Below are 21,047 nucleotides of genomic sequence, written 5' to 3' on the forward strand. Positions count from 1 at the left end.
TTCAAATGGGGTTTCTCTAGTGATTCGCAATGTAGATGCAGTCAACTTCAGACTATGTCTCATATCCTTTATGAGGGATATTGACTTACTTCGATGGTGGGCTACCAGCTCTTCACCTGGCTGATGGTGCTATCAAATGGGTGGGCACACTACGAATATGCTGAGAGAATCAGGCTGCTTCTCGAAAAACGCCTGCCTCTTCCCTTGCTCTGGCAGTGGTCCCTGCTACAGAAGTAGCTCGTGTACACAGGGCTGTGGGGTTAGGCAGTAGCTTACTGGTTCAAGCTTCCTTCTCTGTTTCTGTGGTGCTCAGCACAACCATGAGACTACCACATGCAGACCAGTGCCAGGGTTCCCCTGCCAGGCACCAAGCAATGTGTCACCCTCTGGTGAGTGAGTGGGGGAAATGAGGAGAGAGAGAGAGAGAGGAAAGAACAAGAGAGATTTTAGAATCAAAAGGAAAAAGAGGGAAAATCAAGGTGAGGGGAGAAAAGAACAGATGGGAAAGGATGGAGAGAGACAGGTGATGGTAGAAGAAATGACACAGGATGACAACTGTGTTGAAGCACAGAACAAAGGTGGTTAGAACATTTTAACTATTAATTAAATCATCCCATCCCTCTTTGTGTCAATGCAGGACTGTTCCCTCATAGCATTTTGCTTGGTTCAGTTCTATGCGTCTCAGTACATGGTGCTTCCAGCATTGTCATTGGGAGACCCGTCCACAGTCTAGTGTATCTCATTGTCTGGGATTTTTCCTAATAGTCAGCCTAAATTTTCCTGTTCCTAATGCCATCCCATTGCTCTTAGTCATAACGCCCAGGTAGAGCCCTACATGCTTCTTGTCCATCCATGGTGCTGACACTTTTCTCCTATCTAATCTCTCATCACGTCTCCCTCTTAAAGTTCAGAAAACACAGAAAACCTTCCCATAAACGTGGTCTGAGTTATGAGTTTGAAAGGAAGCGAGAGACCACATGAGTATCACATCAGGTGGTTTGGGGTATGACTGAGAACTTTTCACACAGCTCTGGTCCTGGCCCATGGTGGGAGTTGGTGGGGATTCAGGATGAAAGTCTCCGCTGTGCAGAGGGCTCACACAAGAGCTAGTGTAACACTGACAAACTCTGGTCGTCGACGGGCAGGATCGAACCTGGGGCTTCTGGAACTAAATGCATGAGCCTCTACTGCATGAGATAAAAGCCACGTGGCCCTTAGCTCAGGCTGTAGAGCAGATGCATTAATCTCTCTCTAAGTGGTCTCAATGCCACTACATGGGACAGAACACCACACCCAGGAGGTGTGTGGGTTACATACAGACCACTCAAACTGGTGAAAACGAAAAGCGGTGTGTTTTCACCATAGACTATCATATCCCCAAACTGTACACCCCGGGTGAGATTATGCCCCTGAGCTAACTCAAAAGCAATATTCCCCTTTATTTTACTGACGCAGTTCTACATTGGTGGAGTTACCTCACTGTCATGGCAATGTAGACTCCTACTTATGCTAGGACAAGAAGCAATGGGCTTAAATTGCAGTAAGTGTAGTTTAGGTTGGATATTCGGAAAAACTTCCTAACTGTCAGGGTGGTTAAGCACTGGAATAAATTGGAGATTTTTAAGAGCAGGTTAGACAAACACCTGTCAGGGATGGTCTAGATAAAACTTAGTCCTGCCATGAGTGCAGGGGAGTGGACTAGATGACCTCTCGAGGTCCTTTCCAGTTCTGTGATTCTATGTAGCTACATCAGGGCACAGAGTAATCCCACACTGCACAGCTCCATGGAGAATAGACAACTTTTCTCAACTCTACCGCCCAGGTCCATGCCAGGATAACTACTAACCCTGCACTGTGCTTACATTGATCCCATGTGCTGCTGGTGGACACAAGTGTTGCAACATGAACTGCTGCAAGCACACCGGTGGGAAAGCCCTCCCCCAACATAGCAGTATAGATGTATATATTCCAGTGCAACCCCTGTGTGTAGACAAGCCCTGGCCATCCAGGGGCCATGCTAACCATGGAGCGCATGCTGCCACACCAGATTCAGCTTGTGTTATCCCCTTACAGCTCTAGCATGACTCCGCCCTGCTCCCGCAATTTGTGAAGACTAGTAAATCAAATCTGGAGATGCTCTCATGGAGTCCCCTACCCACCCTCTTCCCACCCACTGCCACGCCCCCCCCCCCAGCCCTATACATACACACAGCATCTTGCATGTAATGATCAGGACTGGCACATCTCAAATCTCACATCTACAGCACATGGCCTTTCACGTATTTTGAAACACAGCGGGGTTGACCTACCCCACTGAGTTTCCTCTGCCTTTTGCAGCTTATCCTGTTCTAGAGGAAGATGACTGCTCTCTGCCTCAGTTTCCCCCATCTGAAAAGGGCTTTGAGTTCCTGGCGTGAAAGTCTCTCTAACCGCAATATATCATCTTTACTATTTGTTATGAGGTTTTAATGAGTGCGGGAGGCTAGAATGTTTGCAACAGTGTAACAATAAAATACATATCTCGCACCTTCCTTGCCAAAAGTACTTCCAAATAATAAAAAAGTGAGGCTAGCGGAATGCATAAATCTCCTTTCACAAGCCCCCACCCACTGAGCAGCAATAATTAGTACGAAGTGCAGTGCTAATAGATCATCTTACTTGTGTGGGAAACTTGACATTATGCTTTGTTTATATTATCCCTTTGGCAAGAATCTGCATGGCAAATACTGGCAGCTAACAAATAAGACGCGCACAAAGAAAGGTTTCCAAACTGTCATGATGAAAAGTGAGCCACGGATTTGTATGTTGATTTGGATGCTGAAGTACCAGATCCAGCTCTTTTAATTACATCCTCAGAAGCGTCTGACTACCTAAAAGCTATATCCCTGCAACTACTTTATAAATGGAGCTCCACATTCAAATATCAAACCAACGGGGAGTTTGGCTTAAAATTGTGGCCGTTAGTTAATTACATTTATAGGGCTGAATTCTGGAGTGACTTACCTCTGGTGCAACCTTATGGAAGTTAATGGGGTTGCATAGAATGTGAGCTGGTGCAGAATTTGCCCATTAGCACCTTTAATTATAATGCCAAGAGAATTTCAGGAAGCTTCCAAACCCCTGAATGTTTTCCTCCATACAGATTCCACTAACACGGACAATCCAATTTTCCTACTTCATCATCTGTGTTAGGTCAGCCACTTCCCACCTTTGGGCCCCAATCCTGCAGTCTATGGAGTTTTCCTGAGTAAGGACTACAGAATTGAGGACAAAGTGATCAAATTAGCACTTAGGTGCCTAAAACAAGCAGTTAGGTACCCAAATTAGTGTCTTGTTTACCATCCTCATCTACTGCTCATGCTATTCCCCTCACTCTTTTGCCCATCCTGTTGTACATGTTTTAATTCCTTGGCCAGAGCAGGGAACTGAGACTCCGAGACCTGAATTCTATTCCCAGCTGTGCCACTGGCCTGCTGGCTGACCTTGGGCAAGTCATTTCAGCTGCCCGTGCCTCAGTTTCTCCATCTGTAAAATGGGGATGTTGATGATGACACTGACTTGCCTTGTAAAGCGTGTTGAGATCTGCCAATCAGAAGAGTTATATTAGGTTCTATATTAGTGCCAGTATTGCTCATCTCAGGCCAGATGTTACTAGAATAGTCACAGTATAGTACTTGGAACTAGAGAGGCAGTCCTACAAAGCAAGTCATAATCTATTAGCACTTACAAGTACCTATTAGCATTCACATGGGGGGACATTTAAAAAAAACCCTCTCCACAATTTGAAGGGGAATGGAGAAGGAACTTTCCTTTGCTGTTTTGATGCAGGACATTTATTATTATTCTTTACCCCATATAATGTGGCAGTAACTAGATGCTCGGCTCAGCTGTGCTAGGTGTCGTACAAACATATAGAAAATAACAGTCCCTGACATCGTCAAAGATCTTGCAATCTGCCAAGCAAATAATTTACCTCTACCAACTGTTTCCCTGATTTTTCTTACAACACCTTTTTTTCCACTATCTTCCTCCCTAGTAACTTTGTACCCCAGCCCTCTGATCTAGGAATAAAAACCCTGGCAGCATGTTTTGTGGGCTCGTTCCTCTGTGTTCTTTTTCCACTCAGGCTTTTGCTGAATCTGGTCTGGGTGAATCAATTGTTTCCAGTGTTGTTGTAGCTATGTAGATCCCAGGATGTGAGCAAGACAAGGTGGGTGAGGTAATATTTTTTATGGGACCAACTTCTGCTGGTGAGAGAGACACGCTTTCAAGCAGGTCACCTGCAGAAGAGCTCTGTGTAAGCACAAAAGATTGTCTCTCTCACTGACAGTAGTTGGTCCAATAAAAGATATCACCTTGTCTCTATAGTTCCTAACTATCATTTCAGACATATCCTGCTGGAGTTGTTTCTGAGTGATGTTATGTACCTGCATGATAACAGAAGTGTACAACACAAAGTGACCAGTAGACAGCCTCATTTTCCCCAATGCCCTGCTAAATGTCTGCATGATACATTCCCTTAACCCACATAGGGCCTGGAGCACAGCCCCTTGTAGTCAGTGGGAGACTTTTCACATGTTGCAGTGGGTTTTGGATCAGGCCCAATGTGCTGATTGATGAACTCTTCAGGTAACACATATGCAGCCAACATACTTCAATAGCCCTTGATAGTCTTAACAGCAGAAGTGTGTGCTTTGGGTTCCATTTGGAATACACATTAATGATAACTGAGGTCATGTGAGTATTCTCTCCTGCCAGAGCAAACTTTTTGCTTGAGCTTACCGGTCACATTTGGAAATTTGTCCTCTGTATTTTTCTAAATCATTTCGTACCTTCTCCCACAGGTTCTCACTGGCATATCTTATCAATTGAAATAAATCAATAAGAAATATTAGTGATTTCTGATTAAACTTTCTCAACTTTAAAAATGATATGGTGCCACCATGCTTTTAATACATGAATGGATTTGTTTTCTCCTTGTTTCCTGCACTCAGACACTAAAAAGACTGGAATTTAGCTTGAAAGCCACCCATGGATCAGACATGTGTTAAGAGCCCTGTACAGAATATTTTGATGCTGTTACATTTCAGATCTACCTTATTCAGGTGATTTTTACATTTTTAGCAGTCAGAGGACTGAGAGAATATCAGTAAATCACAAACAAAATTCAAACTATAAAAGCAAATGTTTTGCATGCAAATGAAATCCATTCCTTCAGAACATATCTTAGATTTCTACAACTGCCTGGTTTAGTTGCGGAAAAAAATCATTTTGATCACAACTTACATTAGATACCATAAACCAATGTGGGTAGCATCCTCTACTACTAGCCATGTTGACTCCACCAGGTCCGGAAGACGGCAAATGGCCTGAAAACATTGACAATTTCTCTATATGCTATTCCTGAAGTTTCTAAAATTAACCTTTTTATTCCCCCCGCTGCATAAATATAAAGTTTTCCCCTCCCTCAACCTCACATTCCCACCCAGCAGGCAAAGATTTATCAAATATACAGTGAAAGTAATATATTAAAGGTTTCCAATGCTGCAAGTCAAACTTTGCTTTTCCTAATGATTCCAGATGCCTTTTTTGTCTTCAGACATTTCAAGGTAAACCTCTATGAAACTGACCTTTTGGCTTGTCATTCTTTCTCAAAACCACAGAGATGAAACAATTCTTTCAGTCTGTCACTACTGTCCGTACCCCCTCCTCTGTTTTATCAGAAGGAACCCATAATTGAGCCCTTTGACAATAGAAGGACTGTGCATTTTTTTGTCAACAACAATGAGACGTCCAAGTTCATTACTGCAGATTGTTTAAAAATTGATTCATGGGCCAGTAGTAGTAGCTTATTATACAGCATAAGTGACAGTGTGAGCTGGATGGAGGCCGAAGTCATTCTTAAACAGTCATGTCCAATTAGAAAGAACATTACACACATTCCGGTTTGGAGCCACATTAATGAATTAGTCCTACCACAAACTGAGAGAAGCTCGTAGGACCCTAATACCTTTTGTTCCTAAGGATAATTCAGTAATTTAGAGAAAGAACTGTGTGGAGCACATTAGCAAAAGAATAGTAATCACGGGATTGTAATAGTTATTACATTTGCCCTACATCTCCCTGGTAGGAGTGAAACTTATTTGTATTTTTTGTGTACTCACTTCAGTACGGGTTGAATTTTTCACTCTACAGTGTGCTCTCTTTATAAGGCAGAGCGCTGTAAGAGCAAATACACTTAGTATTTTTGGTTTGTAATGTCAGTAGCTACCAGGGCACTCTGGTTTTTCATGTATGGTATAATGCCAAATTGCCCATAGTTTTGGAGGCCAGAAGGGACCTTTATCATCGTTGAGTCTGACCTCCCTCATAACAACACAGGCCATAGAATTTCTCCCAGCAGTTTGTGCGGCTAGCCCAGCAACATGGGTTCGGGCCCGGCACTAAGGGTAGCACAACGGCGACCGTATACTGTACATCATCACAAAAATATAAATCTATTGCAGCTTATTCTATGCTCCCTTGCAACAATTATACACTGGTGTAACTTCGCTCATCTCAGTGGAGTTACTTCTGATTTCCAGCTGTGTACGTGAAAAGAGAATCAGGACAATTAATACCACAATTTTCAAATGTAGGTGTCTAAAACCTTATGTAGGTACTTAAATACATGGCCTGGTTTTCAAAGGTGTTGGGCACCCTCAGCTCCCATTGAAATCACTTGGATCCACAATTGCTCAGTTCTTTGGATAATCAGGACATGTATTTAGGTGGATTTGGGTGTCTAACTTCAGACACCTAAGGTTGAAAGTGATTATGTATGTGGAGAGATTGTTTTAGGAGGAAATATTGGAAGAGCTAAACATTTTCAGACTGGCAGTGCTGGCCAGGGAGGAGTGGGAGACAAAATAACGGTCTAGCATGGAGACTGTTATTTGGGGTGCTGCTACAAATGAGTATAATTAGGCATAATGGAATTCTTATATGGAAAATGTTAGCACTTTAGTAAATAAGTGATAACTACATTGAAATACAAGAGAGGGAGACAGCATGGGATTACAGATAAAAGTGAGAGATCTATTATACTACAGAATAATCTCCCAAGGGAAATCCTCATCTGTAGGGATGTTTAAAATAAGACTGGACAAAGCACTTAATAAAATAGGGAAAGAATTCTGCACTGCTTGGTGGATTGACTAGATGACCTAATGGGAATTTCCATCTCTGGTTTCTATGATATTAGTTATTGGCACTGAGTGAATCATTCACAATTAACAAAATGTATTTGTAGAGCAGGTACTGTCTATTACATAATGCCTTGCACAATGGGACCCCATTCTCGACTGACCCTTAGGCAATACCAGGTCTGTCACTGAATGACCAGGCAGGTTAAAGTGTTCTCCCACTGGTTTTTGAATATTTTGATTCCTGATGTCAGATTTGTGTCCATTAATTCTTTTGCGTAGAGACTGTCCGGTTTGGCCAATGTACATGGCAGAGGGGCATTGCTGGCACATGATGGCATATATCACATTGGTAGATGTGCAGGTGAACGAGCCCCTGATGGTATGGCTGATGTGATTAGGTCCTATGATGATGTCACTTGAATAGATATGTGGACAGAGTTGGCATCGGGGTTTGTTACAAGGATAGGTTCCTGGGTTAGTGGTTTTGTTCAGTGATGTGTGGTTGCTGGTGAGTATTTGCTTTAGGTTGGGGGGTTGTCTGTAAGCGAGGACAGGTCTGTCTCCCAAGATCTGTGAGAGTAAAGGATCATCTTTCAGGATAGGTTGTAGATCTCTGATGATGCGCTGGAGAGGTTTTAGTTGGGGGCTGAAGGTGACAGCTAGTGGTGTTCTGTTATTTTCTTTGTTGGGCCTGTCTTGTAGGAGGTGACTTCTGGATACTCGTCTGGCTCTGTCAATCTGTTTTTTCACTTCAGCAGGTGGGTATTGTAGTTTTAAGAATGCTTGATAGAGATCTTGTAGGTGCTTGTCTCTATCCGAGGGATTGGAGCAAATGCGGTTATATCTTAGAGCTTGGCTGTAGACAATGGATCGTGTGGTGTGTCCTGGATGGAAGCTGGAGGCATGTAGGTAAGTGTAGCGGTCAGTAGGTTTCCGGTATAGGGTGGTATTGATGTGACCATCGCTTATTAGCACAGTAGTGTCCAGGAAATGGACCGCTTGTGTGGATTGATCTAGGCTGAGGTTGATGGTGGGATGGAAATTATTGAAATCATGGTGAAATTCCTCAAGGGCTTCTATCAAGCATTCTTAAAACTACCTTCAGCCCCCAACTAAAACCTCTCCAGCGCATCATCAGAGATCTACAACCTATCCTGAAAGATGATCCTTTACTCTCACAGATCTTGGGAGACAGACCTGTCCTCGCTTACAGACAACCCCCCAACCTAAAGCAAATACTCACCAGCAACCACACATCACTGAACAAAACCACTAACCCAGGAACCTATCCTTGTAACAAACCCCGATGCCAACTCTGTCCACATATCTATTCAAGTGACATCATCATAGGACCTAATCACATCAGCCATACCATCAGGGGCTCGTTCACCTGCACATCTACCAATGTGATATATGCCATCATGTGCCAGCAATGCCCCTCTGCCATGTACATTGGCCAAACCGGACAGTCTCTACGCAAAAGAATTAATGGACACAAATCTGACATCAGGAATCAAAATATTCAAAAACCAGTGGGAGAACACTTTAACCTGCCTGGTCATTCAGTGACAGACCTGCGGGTGGCTATATTACAACAGAAAAACTTCAAAAACAGACTCCAAAGAGAGACTGCTGAGCTAGAATTGATATGCAAACTAGACACAATCAACTCCGGTTTGAATAAGGACTGGGAATGGCTGAGCCATTACAAACATTGACTCTATCTCCCCTTGTAAGTACTCTCACACTTATTATCAAACTGTCTGTACTGGGCTAGCTTGATTATCACTTCAAAAGTTTTTTTTTCTCTTAATTAATTGGCCTCTCAGAGTTGGTAAGACAACTCCCACCTGTTTATGCTCTCTGTATGTGTGTATATATATCTCCTCAATATATGTTCCATTCTATATGCATCCGAAGAAGTGGGCTGTAGTCCATGAAAGCTTATGCTCTAATAAATATGTTAGTCTCTAAGGTGCCACAAGTACTCCTGTTCTTCTTTTTGCGGATACAGACTAACACGGCTGTTACTCTGAAACCTTTCCTTACTTTGTTCTTAAGTGGGCTATTGCTATGCTCTGTCTAGGGCATTTCAGTCCCTGAGGATGAATTTCAGGACTAAGATCCTTTGGCTTGTTTGCATACGAGACTAACATTCCCCTTTGTGTTTTCTGGTTTAGGGTGACCAGACAGCTAGTGTGAAAAATTAGGACAGGGGGTGGGGGGTAATAGCAGCCCATAGAAGAAAAAGACCCAAAAATCGGGACGGTCCCTATAAAATCGGGACATCTGGTCACCCTAGGTCTATTATAGCAAATCAACGTTTCAGTAAAACTCCCGGCACAGAACAGCTCCCCTACCCTCTTTCTAGATGGCTGGCTGGTGGGTCTTGCTCACCTGCTTGTCAGATTTGGGGCTGAGAAGGAATTTCCCCACAGATCAGATGGGCAGCGATCTTGGGGCTTTTTTGCCTTCCCCCTTTTTTGCGCTTAACACAGAGGTATCTGGGAGAAATGCAATGGCCTGTGATTTACAGGAGGTTCAGACTAGAGGATCTGATTGTCACCTTCTGGCCTCTATGAAGCTATGATGCTCTGACCCTTGCCAATTACTCTCCTCCAGTCTTTGGGTTTCCTTAACTTGGAAGTTGAAGCGGCATATTTACCTAGGACTCAGGGACATCTTTACAGCAGACTGCAGAGCCATCCACTAGGGGCAAAGATTTCCCAGAACTCCCCAGCATGCAGACAGGGTACACCTGCTCCTGCACCCCTTCAGGGGGTATTGCACACATACTCCCATGCAGCTGGGCACCTCTGCTGTCCAATGTGTCAGGGAGGGGCTATGGTCCTGCATCTTCTCTGCACCTCCATGGTGTCCTGTGGCCCCTCCCTTTGTGCTCCCACAGCAGAGCACAATCTGGCACCTAAGCAGCAAGGGTTGTTGCCCAGATACATGAATCTTAGCATGTGTCCATCGAGCTGTTAGCTTTCCCCTACAGGCAAGATCCCTGCAACATCATCTCCCTGTGAGTCTGCTGCACTGTCTGTTACTCATTCCCAGCTCGTGGTACCATTTTTTTTTTTTCAACATTCAGAAACATGTGGAATGTCACAGGTCTCTGTAGTACTTTTAGGACCCTTAAGGGCCCATTCATGCACCCACTGTTGTAAATGGCAAAGCTCCCATTGGTTTCAATGGTGCAGCTCAGCCCACGTTTTGGAAAGGGACGCAGACCTTCATGCTCTAGGGTTGAAGACAATCTCTGACTATTAGGGATTAAGATGAAACCTTGGGCAGGAATGGTGTCCCTAGCCTCTGTTTGCCAGAAGCTGGGAATGAGTGAGAGGGGATGGATCATTTGATGATTACCTGTTCTGTTCATTCCCTCTGGGGCACCTGGCACTGGCCACTGTCAGAAGACAGGATACTGGGCTAGATGGACCTTTGGTCTGATCCAGTAGGGCCATTCTTATGTTCTTCATGGGAGGATGTATTATCCCACATCGGCCTACCGCAGGGTTCTGATAGCTGGCTGGTGCCGGCCACTGTCAGAGACAGGACACTGGACTAGGTGGATTATTAATATGGCAATTCCTATGTCCCATGGTTTCTTGAATGATTGGTTCATTGGCGAGAGCACCTTCCAAGTGTATAGTGAATAATAACAAGAAGACTATCTGGGATCAAATTCTGCTGTCAGATATACCCAGAAATCCAATGGGCCTTACATACATGTATCTAAGACTAGAAGTGACTTTTTTTATTGTTAATATGAGAGTTTGAGATTATTGAAAGAGATTTTTTATGTCAATTCCTTTTCACTATTGATGATAAAGAATTCTTTGAGCGTCACCAGGCTTGCACAGTGCAACTAGCCCAGACTTCTGGTACCTTTCACTTTCTGATTCTTATCCACTAGTATAATGCTGATGGGTTTGGGTTTCCAAAACTGCAAGAAGATACCCTCCCTCAAACCGTTTTTTCCCCTGACATTCAGAAAAGAAACTGAAGGAGGTGTTTCTTATAGATTCATAGATTCTAGGACTGGAAGGGACCTCGAGAGGTCATCGAGTCCAGTCCCCTGCCCACATGGCAGGACCAAATACTGTCTAGACCATCCCTGATAGACATTTATCTAACCTACTCTTAATTCTTATTAACTTCTTATTCACATCCTTTTTTTAAAAAACTCAAACCCACGTTAAAGCTGGAAAAGATCTAAACCACGATGTTCAAAAGGAGGCGCCTACACTTAGGTACTTAAATCCATATTTAGGTACCAACCTGATTTTCAGTAACACTGTGCGTGCCTCAGCACTGTGGACAATCAGGACATTTATTTAGGTATCTAAATATGGATTCAGGAGCCTAGCTTTAAAATCCCATCCTCCGGGGTCTGCTCTGGCAAACCCTTAGGGTACGTCTACACAGCAAAAAAAGACTTGTGGCAGTAAGTCTCAGAGTCCAGCTTAACCGACTCAGGCTTGCATGGAGGGACTAAAAATAGCAATGTAGAAGTTGGAGCTTGGCCTGGAGCCCTGGCTCTGAAACCCAGCGAGGGGGAGGGTCTCGGAGCCCAGGCTCTGAATCCAGCCCAAGCCCAAACATCTACACTGCACTACTTTCAGCCCCCCCAGTGTGAACCCCATGAGCCGGAGTCTGAGACTCACTACCAGCATGGGCTTTGGGAGGCTCTCTTTTCTTTTTCTTTTTTTTTTGCTGTGTAGATGTACCCTTACTGCACCAGTAATAATAATACTTTGCACTTTGCATCTCTCCATCTCAAGGCGCTCAACAAAGGAGGGTAAATTTCCACTGCGACCATTTTAAAATGGTGGAAACTGAGGCTCAGAGAGATTGCAAGCCAAAATGATCAACTGCTAATTTTGGATGTGACAAGGTGGGTTGAGGTAACATCTTTTACTGGACCAACTTCTGTTGGTAAGAGACACAAGTTTCGAGCTACACAGAGTTTTTCTTCAGCTCTGTGTAGCTCAAGAGCTTGTCTCTCTCATCAATAAAAGTTGGTCCAATAAAAGATACCTCACCCACCCTGTCTCTCTAATATCCTGGGACCAACCTGGCTATAACAATGCTACATACAGCTGTGAAATTCAGTAAGAATCTATCCTTGGCGTGCAGCACTCCACTGGAAGACATAAGGTGCTCCCCTCTGAAAATCAGGCCCAAGTTGGGCAACCAAACATCCGGGGTCATTTTTGAAAAACTGGCTGTGAAATACCCAACAGCACACAGGGAGCTGGGATTAGACAGCATGTTTCCTAGTCTTGAACCCTATCCACTAGGTCAGGCTGCTTCTAAACCAAACTGTCCTTATTCTCCTGACTAACCCCACTGAAGTCAATGGCACTGTTTGCACAACCGTGCTCAGAGTTGAGCCCCTATTGACTTTTTCCCCCATTTGATCTAAACCAGAGGTTCTCAGCCAGGGGTACACGTACCCCTGGGCATGGTCTTCCGGGGGTAAGTCAACTCATCTAGCTATTTGCCTCATTTTACAATAGGCTACACAAAAAGCACTGGCGAAGTCACTACAAACTAAAATTTCCTACAGACAAAATGAGAAAGTCAGTAACTTGTCAGTACTAGTGTGCTGTGACACTTCTGTATTTTTATGTTTGATTTTGTAAGCAAGTGATTTTTAGGTGAGGTGAAACCTGGGATACGCAAGACAAATCAGATTCCTGAAAGATTGAGAACCACTGATCTAAACCGCTTGATCGTGTCATTTAATAGCACCCAAGCACATTTATTTAGCATTTGGAACCTGCAAGAAGCTCTGAATTTTTTTCACACACATCGTTTAGCACTGAGAAGCGGTAGCTGATTTCAGAAATGCATCCACTCATCCACAACATCCAAACTCAGACTTGTAACTAAAACTTCCCCTGGCAGATGAAAAAGACAGGAATGAGACCATGGTGATTCCCTTCAGATGTTACCTCTTAGCATTGAGATTTTGCTACTCTTGTTATTTGTCAAAGCTGCAACAAGCAACAGAGCATCTCATGCAGGATCAGTTGCAGGGGAAATAAGCAGTTATAAATTGACTGCGTTCTCTGCAAGTTGTTAGACTTCCAAAATAATGGCTATTTATCCACAGTTAATTGTTACCTGCATCAGGACTTTGCTCCACGTTCATTGTTGACTCTCATTGTAGCATGCAAGTGTGTTTTTCACTGAATCATGAAGCAAAATTGTGGAGAACCGGATGGGCAGAGTTACTCTTTCAACATGTGCCAGGCTGCATATGAAATAATATCTATGGGGTTTACTTAAGTGATAGTCAGAACCATCTCTCTGTCTCAATGTTTATTTGTTTGCTTTTAAAGGTAAGGTGTCAATGGTCTTCTTATGTGTTGCAATTTAGGCAAAATCCTGTCTTGAAGAGAAAAAAAATATCGCACTCCTAGCACAGTGGGCTTTCTGCTCTTGAAACTTGCTTGTTGTTTGTGATTAGACTTGTTAGAAAGTGCCCAGCACTTACTAAGCTGTTCTCCTTCTTTTAACAATTAAACTAAAAAAGTGTAGTCCCAGTGCTTGCCACCAGCACTCTGCTCCACTAGAAACATTCACTGTATTGAAAGTAACCTTTCAATCACAAGCCCAGCATCTTCAAAACACTTGTGTATGGAAACAAGTAATAGAATCATAAAATCATAGAAATGTACTGCTGGAAGGGACCTTGAGAGGTTTATCTAGTCCATCCCCCTGCACTGAGGCAGGACCAAATAAACCTAGGCCACCCCTGACAGGTGTTTGATCAGCCTGTTCTGAAAAAACCTCCAGTGATGGTGTGATTCCACAACCTCCCTCTGTAACCTATCCCAATACTTAACTCTCCTTATGGTTAGAAAGTTTTTCCTAATAGCCAACCTAAATTTCCCTGGCTGCAGATTAAGCCCATTATTTCTTGGCCAATCTTCAGTGGCCCTGGAGAACAATTGATCACCATCCACTTCATAACAGCCCTTAACATATTTGTTATCAGGTCGGTCACCCCCGTCTTCTTTACTCAAGACTAAGGATACCCATTTTTTCTTAACCTTTCCTCACAAGTCAGGTTTTCTAAGCCTTTTATCATTTTTATCACTTTCCTCTGGACTCTCTTCAAATTGTCCACATCTTTCTTAAATTGAGGTGCCCAAAACTGGACACAATACTCCAGCTGGGGCCTCACCAGTGCTGAGTAAAGTGGGACAATTTCCTCCCATGTCTTACATATGACACTCCGCTTAATACACCCCAAAATAATTTTAGCCTTTTTGAAACTGCATCACATTGTTGGCTCATGTTCAATTTGTGATCCGTTAGAACACCCATATCCTTTTCTGTAGTATTACTGCCAAGTCAGTTATTCCCCATTTTGTAGTTATGCATATGCTTTTTCCTTCTGAAGTGTAGTACTTTGCATTGGTCTTTACTGAATTTCATCTTGTTGATTTGTGACCATCCTCCAATTTACCAAAGTCATTTTGAATTCTAATTCTGTCCTCCAAAGTGCTTGCAACCCCTCCCAGCTTGGTGTCATCCACAAATTTTATAACCATACTCTCCACTCCCTTATCTAAGTCATTAACAAAAATTATTGACTAGTACCAGACCCTGGACAGACCTCTGCAGGACCCCACTAGAAACGCTTTCCCAGTTTGGCAGCAAACCATTGATAACTACTCTTTGAGTATGGTTTTTCAACCAGTTGTGCACCCATTTTAAAGTAATTTCATCTAGACTCTATTTTCCTAATTTGTTTATGAGAATATCATGGGGGACTGTGTCACAAGCCTTACTAAAAATCAAGATATATCAAGCCTACTGTTTCCCTCTTTTATGTAGGCCAAAAGAAGGAAATTAGGTTGGTTTGGCATGATTTGTTCTTGACAAATCCATGTTGGCTCTTACTTATCACCCTATTAATCTCTAGGTGTTTACAAACTGATAGTTTAATAATTTGTTTCAGTATCTTTCCAGTTATCGACATTAGGCTGACTGGTCTATAATTCCCCAGGTCTTCTTTTGAAAAATAGGTAGGTATGTTTGCCCTTCTCCAGTCCTCTGGGACCTCCCTGTCCTCCATGAGTTCTTGAAGATAATTGCTGACACTTCCGAGATTGCTTCAGCTAGTTTCTTAAGTACCCTAGGATGAATTTCATCATGCTCTGCTGATTTGAATACATCTTACTTATCTAAATAGTCTTTAACCTGTTCCTTCCCTATTTAAGCAGCCAGTTACTACTATCCAGCAGATAGGTCAGATCCCAACCTGGATCAGGCATGGAAGTAGGGAATCAAATATGGGTATTATTGTTATAGAAGTGCCTACAGGCCCCAACCAAAACCAGGCCCTACTGTTCTAGGTGCTGTACATACATAGTAAGAGACAATCCGTGCCTAAAAGACCTTACAGTCTGAATATACAAGCCAGACAAAGGCTGGGAGTAAGGAAGTATTATCCCCATTTTACGGAGGAGCTGAAGCATAGATATGTGAAGTTACTAATCCAGGGTCACACAGGAACTCTGTGGTAGAGCCATTAACTGAACCCAAATCCCCCGAGTCCCAGTTTAGTTCTTTAACCACAAGATCATCCTGCCACTCTGAGTGGGAGAGCTCTCAAGATGGTGAAGGGACAGAGAAATGGAGTCAGACATGTGTAATGTAATGTGTCATATAAATGTGTAGCTAGCTAATAGATGGAATTATTCCCCTGGGAGGACTCTGGTGGGAGATTCGGACACAGGGGTTCGTGTTGTGGGTGACAGGAAATGGACAACTTAAAACTTTCCAGTAGTTTCCTGCATTGTGTCCATTCTCCATACAGCAGCCGATCCTGAAGTTCTCACAAGTGAGTTACCAGGACAGTTTTGCCTTTGTGAGGGTGTGACAGGGTGGATTGTCCCTTAAGGGCTGGAGGACCTGGAATTAGCCTGCCCTGGTTACTGAAAAGGCTCATCTGGATTGGATCAGCTGATTCCCTATAAAGGACAGCAGGTGGCTGCAGTGAAGAGGGAAGTTCTGGAAACTGCAGGAAGTCAGGAAGGCTTCTGCAAGAGGGACCCTGATACCGAGGGATTTGGAAGCCAGACCCAGAAAATTGAGGATCCAAGCCTGGGAGTGGCCTGCCAAATCAGAGCAGGGACTACAGCTCTCCAGGCAGCCTGGGTGAGACTCTGTCCAAGCAGGGGAGAGGCTGCAAAGGCCCCAGGAAGGAAAGCCTGGGTGGAGGAAGAGAAACCTTGTTTTGTGGGGGCTTTATGACCGGATTTTGTTTTGGGATTGGGTTTTATCAGCAGTTTATTTCACATTAATAAATGCAGTCCCCAAGGAAGGGTATTTTTGACCAAGAAAAAGCCTGAACTGAAGTTTTATCTGAATAACCCAAGGGGGGAAACTGAGGCAAGCTACCTGTAGCTTGACCCTAGGCCACAAAGGGGGTGCATGGGATGTGGCCAGCCCACCGCAACTGGCATAATTGGTAGGATTTTCATGACGCCCTCCCATCATGGAGGGAAGGGGCGATGGAGGATGTGGTCCAGCTACTGGCCGAGCAGCACCAATGGACTGAGGCATTTCTTCGGCAGCTCCTGCAGAGTCAGCAGGCAGCTCGAGGCACAGCCGTGACGTCAGGGAGATCACCAGGACCAGCCAGGAAGGAAGATCCTGCTACACTTTTAAAGGTGGGAAGCCTGGGCACAAAAGAGTAGCTTGGCCCAGCTGGCAGCGGGAGCACTCAGAGCGGGCTGGGGGCATAGACACCACAAGGGCCGGCTGGAGGGGGAGAGGGGCCCCAATTTAAATGTTGAGAGGTGGGGCATATCAAGGGGGTCTGTCCCTTTAAGAACTGTAAAAATAGACAGGGGAAAGGAGCAACAGGCCAAACTGAGTGTTCTCTAAGAGTGGCACCTAAGAGGTGTCCATCTATGACAAGGCGGGAAGAAGATAACCCCTCCCATCCAAGAGGTGTCTTGGGAGTGGGAAGGAAGGACAGGTGCTAAAGACTTGTCCTACTGAGGTCCTTGCTAAACAGAAAGTCTGGAAGAAGGGAAAGATCCAGCAGACTGAGAATTAAAGGAGGGAACAGTTGCCTGTATGCTCTCGGAAGTACGTCAGCCCCGTGTGCCTCAGGGTATGTCTACTTTTCAATTAAGCCCAGGGTCTGTGGGACTTGAGTCCGCAGGCTCTGTGTTTGCAAGCCCAGGTTTGAACGGCCACACTGAAGATTGACTCTGTGTTCAGAATTTCCGGACCCAGGTTTCACACCCTGGCTCAGGTGACTACACTGCACTACACAGACCTGCGGCAAATCAACCTCTACCTGGATTCCTAGAGCCCCCCCATGATATGGCCTCTAGCCATTTATTTGTGGTGCACTGTGGGAAAATCTGACTGCCCATCCTGCAGCACTTTCCACCTCTTGCTGAGCCGTTTTTTGGGTCTGCACGCTCCCAGCAACATGGAGTCGCTGCTGTTTGAAGAACTTGTCCTGCTTGGGCTTTCACTCCTGTTTCAGGAAACAGGCAGAGCCTTCATGAGATGCTGGAGGCCATTTCAGCAACATTTTCTAGCATACCAAAGGCACTTGTCAGAGGAGGAGAAGGACGATACAGACACGGCAGACTCGAACTGACTGATGCTGCTCACTGTAGACTGGTACTTCTGGAGCAGGGCCACAAGCACAGACTGGTGGGATCACATCATCCTGGAATGAGCACCAGAGGCGCCAGAACTTTCACATGAAGAAAGCTCCATTGCTGAGCTTTGTGGTCAGCTTAACCCGATCCTCCAGTGTCCTGGCACACACATGAAGGAGGACATGCCAGTCCAAAAGCAGGTTGCTATCACCACCTGGAGGCTGGCCTATCCCAGACTGCTACAGGTCCGTTGCTAACCAGTTTGGAGCTAAAAAGTCAACTGCAGGTAAAGTGGGTGGCGGAGGTTTCAGAGGCAATCAGGCGTGTGATTTACTCAAAGTTGATGGGCATCAACAATATCGCTGAAGTAATTGTTGGTTTTGAGAGAACAGGTTTCCAAACTGCACTGGAGGGGACTCATGTGCCCATAGTTTTCCCTCCTCAAGGAGTACCTGAGTACATTAACTGCAAAGGACTACTCCATTGTTATGCAGGCCCTTGTGGACCACAGAGGCTGATTCATGGATGCCAACGTGGACTGCACCAGAAAAGTTCACGAGGCCCGGAGTCTACCATGATCAGGAGTCTTCCTTCCTGGACAGGCTGGGACACAATTCCCACCAAATGACATTGTTATAAATGGAGAAACTATCCCCACTGTTTTTCTAGGGGACCCCTCGTACTCCTTTTGCCTTGGCTTATGAAACTGTATCCTGATCTCAGAGGCTTTGGCAAAAGACAGTTAATGACACTCTCAGCAGGTGTAGAATGGTGGCTGAAAGTCTGCTAGCCAGATTGAAATCACGCTGACGCTGTTTCCAGAACCATTTGGATTCCAGTGTCATCAATGCCATCTGCACTATTATGGTGTGCTGTGCTCTTCACAATCTTGGTGACGCCAAAGGTCAGAGCCACTTGCCCCTTAATGGACCTATGACAGCGTTGGACTCTTGAACCAATACACTCAGCCAGGAAGTGCACCGGACACAGCTGGACCAGGATGCACAGAGGCAACAGAAATCAGGGCAGCTTTGTGCACTCGCATTATGGACTTTCATGGGCCAATTCGCGTTCAGTATCTTCTACACCAGTCGCTTGCCACCTTCCACACAAGAGGGGGGTTGCTGCTGAGGGGAAGGATGGTACAGTGGTTCAATTCCTTCCTCTGCCAGACTTCCAGTGTGATCAGTTGGTCTCTTTGTGCCTCAGTTCCCCATCTGTACAATGGGGATAATAGAACTGGTCTTGCTCTCAGGTGTCTTGTGGGGATAAATCCATTAAAGACTTTGAGGCACTCAGATACTGTGGTAATGGGGACCGTATACTACCTTAGATGGGCTGCATTTCAGTGGCGGTGTGTGTGTGAACACACATCTGTACCCGTCCCCACTGAAGTCAACAGCAAAACTCCCATAGATTTCAATGGGGGCCAGGATTTCACCCAAGCTGAGTACTGCATGTGTATATAGACATTTTATATAGCACCTTTCTTCCCACAGTACTTTACAAACCACACGTATAGGAGCCTTCGGGAGGAAAGGTGTTATATCAAGTGGAAAATAGCATTATGACTTCATTAATAATAATACAGTGGAGCATTAAAAACTTGAAGTTAAAGTTTCCAAGTATGATTCTGGACAGCACGTTAGAGGCACTAGATCATTGCTTTGATAGCTCTGACTGTGAATTGCTCAAGTCCGCTCAAGCATGCAACCCTGGCCTGAGCCAGTTTCTGTCAGCGACAGCCCTGCAAACCACCACTTTCAGTTTCCAGCTCAAAATGTCTCAGACCAGACCGCTTAGAAGCCGGAATGTCACATGCAGCTTCATTTCCTAGGGACAAGATCCAAATGTTCCTATGCACTGAGGCCTTTCCAGGCTTGTTTCACTCCAGATCTGCAAGGTGCTCAACAGCGCTGTGAAGCGTCGGGTCCTCATTCACTAGACCCAGATTCTTGCGAATCCTTTTCTGGAATAGATTACGTTTGTGAGCTGGCTCATCTGAGCTGTGCCAGCCGAGGATCTGGCCCTGTGACTTCACTCATCCATGACTGAGGCCAGGATATTTTCCCCTCCACGAGGACTTAAATACAATTCCACACGTGGGGGAGAATTCAAAGAGCCACATGTTTTATTTCCGTTTTTCTAGTGGTAAATGACAGCACATAAAAAAAAACCCAGGGTCCTTGCTTGAAAGAGCTGACAACATAACAGACAGGCACTGGGCCTGAGTCACCGCTGCCTTTTATCTGTGCAACATGGGGGGTAAAATGCTACCATCTGTATTTGGCAGCATTTTTACACACACACACACACACACACACGACCGAATAAGGTACAAAACAGAGGAGAGGCTGGCCCTATATATGAGAGACAAGAACCAGAGACATCACTGGTGGGAAATCAGTGTTGGAAAGTCTTGCAGAAGACAGGGAAAGTGGGAGGGATTTGATGCAGGACAGGGATGGCACTCGGTGAAGTGGAAGTGGAAGGCTGGTCTAGGTGAAAGGAATGTCTTGAAAGAAGGTGTGAAGCGGAGGATGGGAGAAGGAACCAAAGGGGCCATGAGGAGAGGCCTCATGGGACCTCTGAAACAGAGTAGGGTTTTTGACTGGAATTTTTATTGCCGACTATTAGAATTGTATCCTATAACCGTGCTTCTTTCCCCACTATGTCACAACATCTATGAATGCCCCTTTGACAGGACATACAAACACACACACACACAGAGCATCCTAGCCTGCCTTCATTCTCTGCGGAACGGCCACCAAAGTCAAATAGAACTAACTGAGCCTGGGCAAAAATCAATGCCAGGACCACACCCAACTGAGCCAGGGAATAAAAGTCCTGGGGCAGATTCTGGCCCCAGTTACACCTCTCCAAATCGGTTTATTTCAACAGAGTTGCCTGGGCAAAATTGAGGGCAGAATTGGGCCCTAAGAGTCTAGATTAACTGAAAGACTTTGGATAACCCCAACGCTAGGCAAAAGAAACTCCTATGAAATCACAGCTTTTCAAAGGACCTACCACAGAGCTATTTAGCTGTGATACTGTTAGATCGTTTCTATTCAGAGAAGAGTAGCATCCTGGCAATAGTAATCAAAGGCAAGATCAGAATAAATATCAAAAGTCCATGGTGTGGAGATCCTGGAATCTTAAAATGAAATAAATTCCTAATGACGGATGGCTTCAGATGTGATCTTTG

This window comes from Trachemys scripta, chromosome 5 (assembly GCF_013100865.1).
Source record: "Trachemys scripta elegans isolate TJP31775 chromosome 5, CAS_Tse_1.0, whole genome shotgun sequence".
Taxonomy (NCBI): Eukaryota; Metazoa; Chordata; order Testudines; family Emydidae; genus Trachemys; species Trachemys scripta.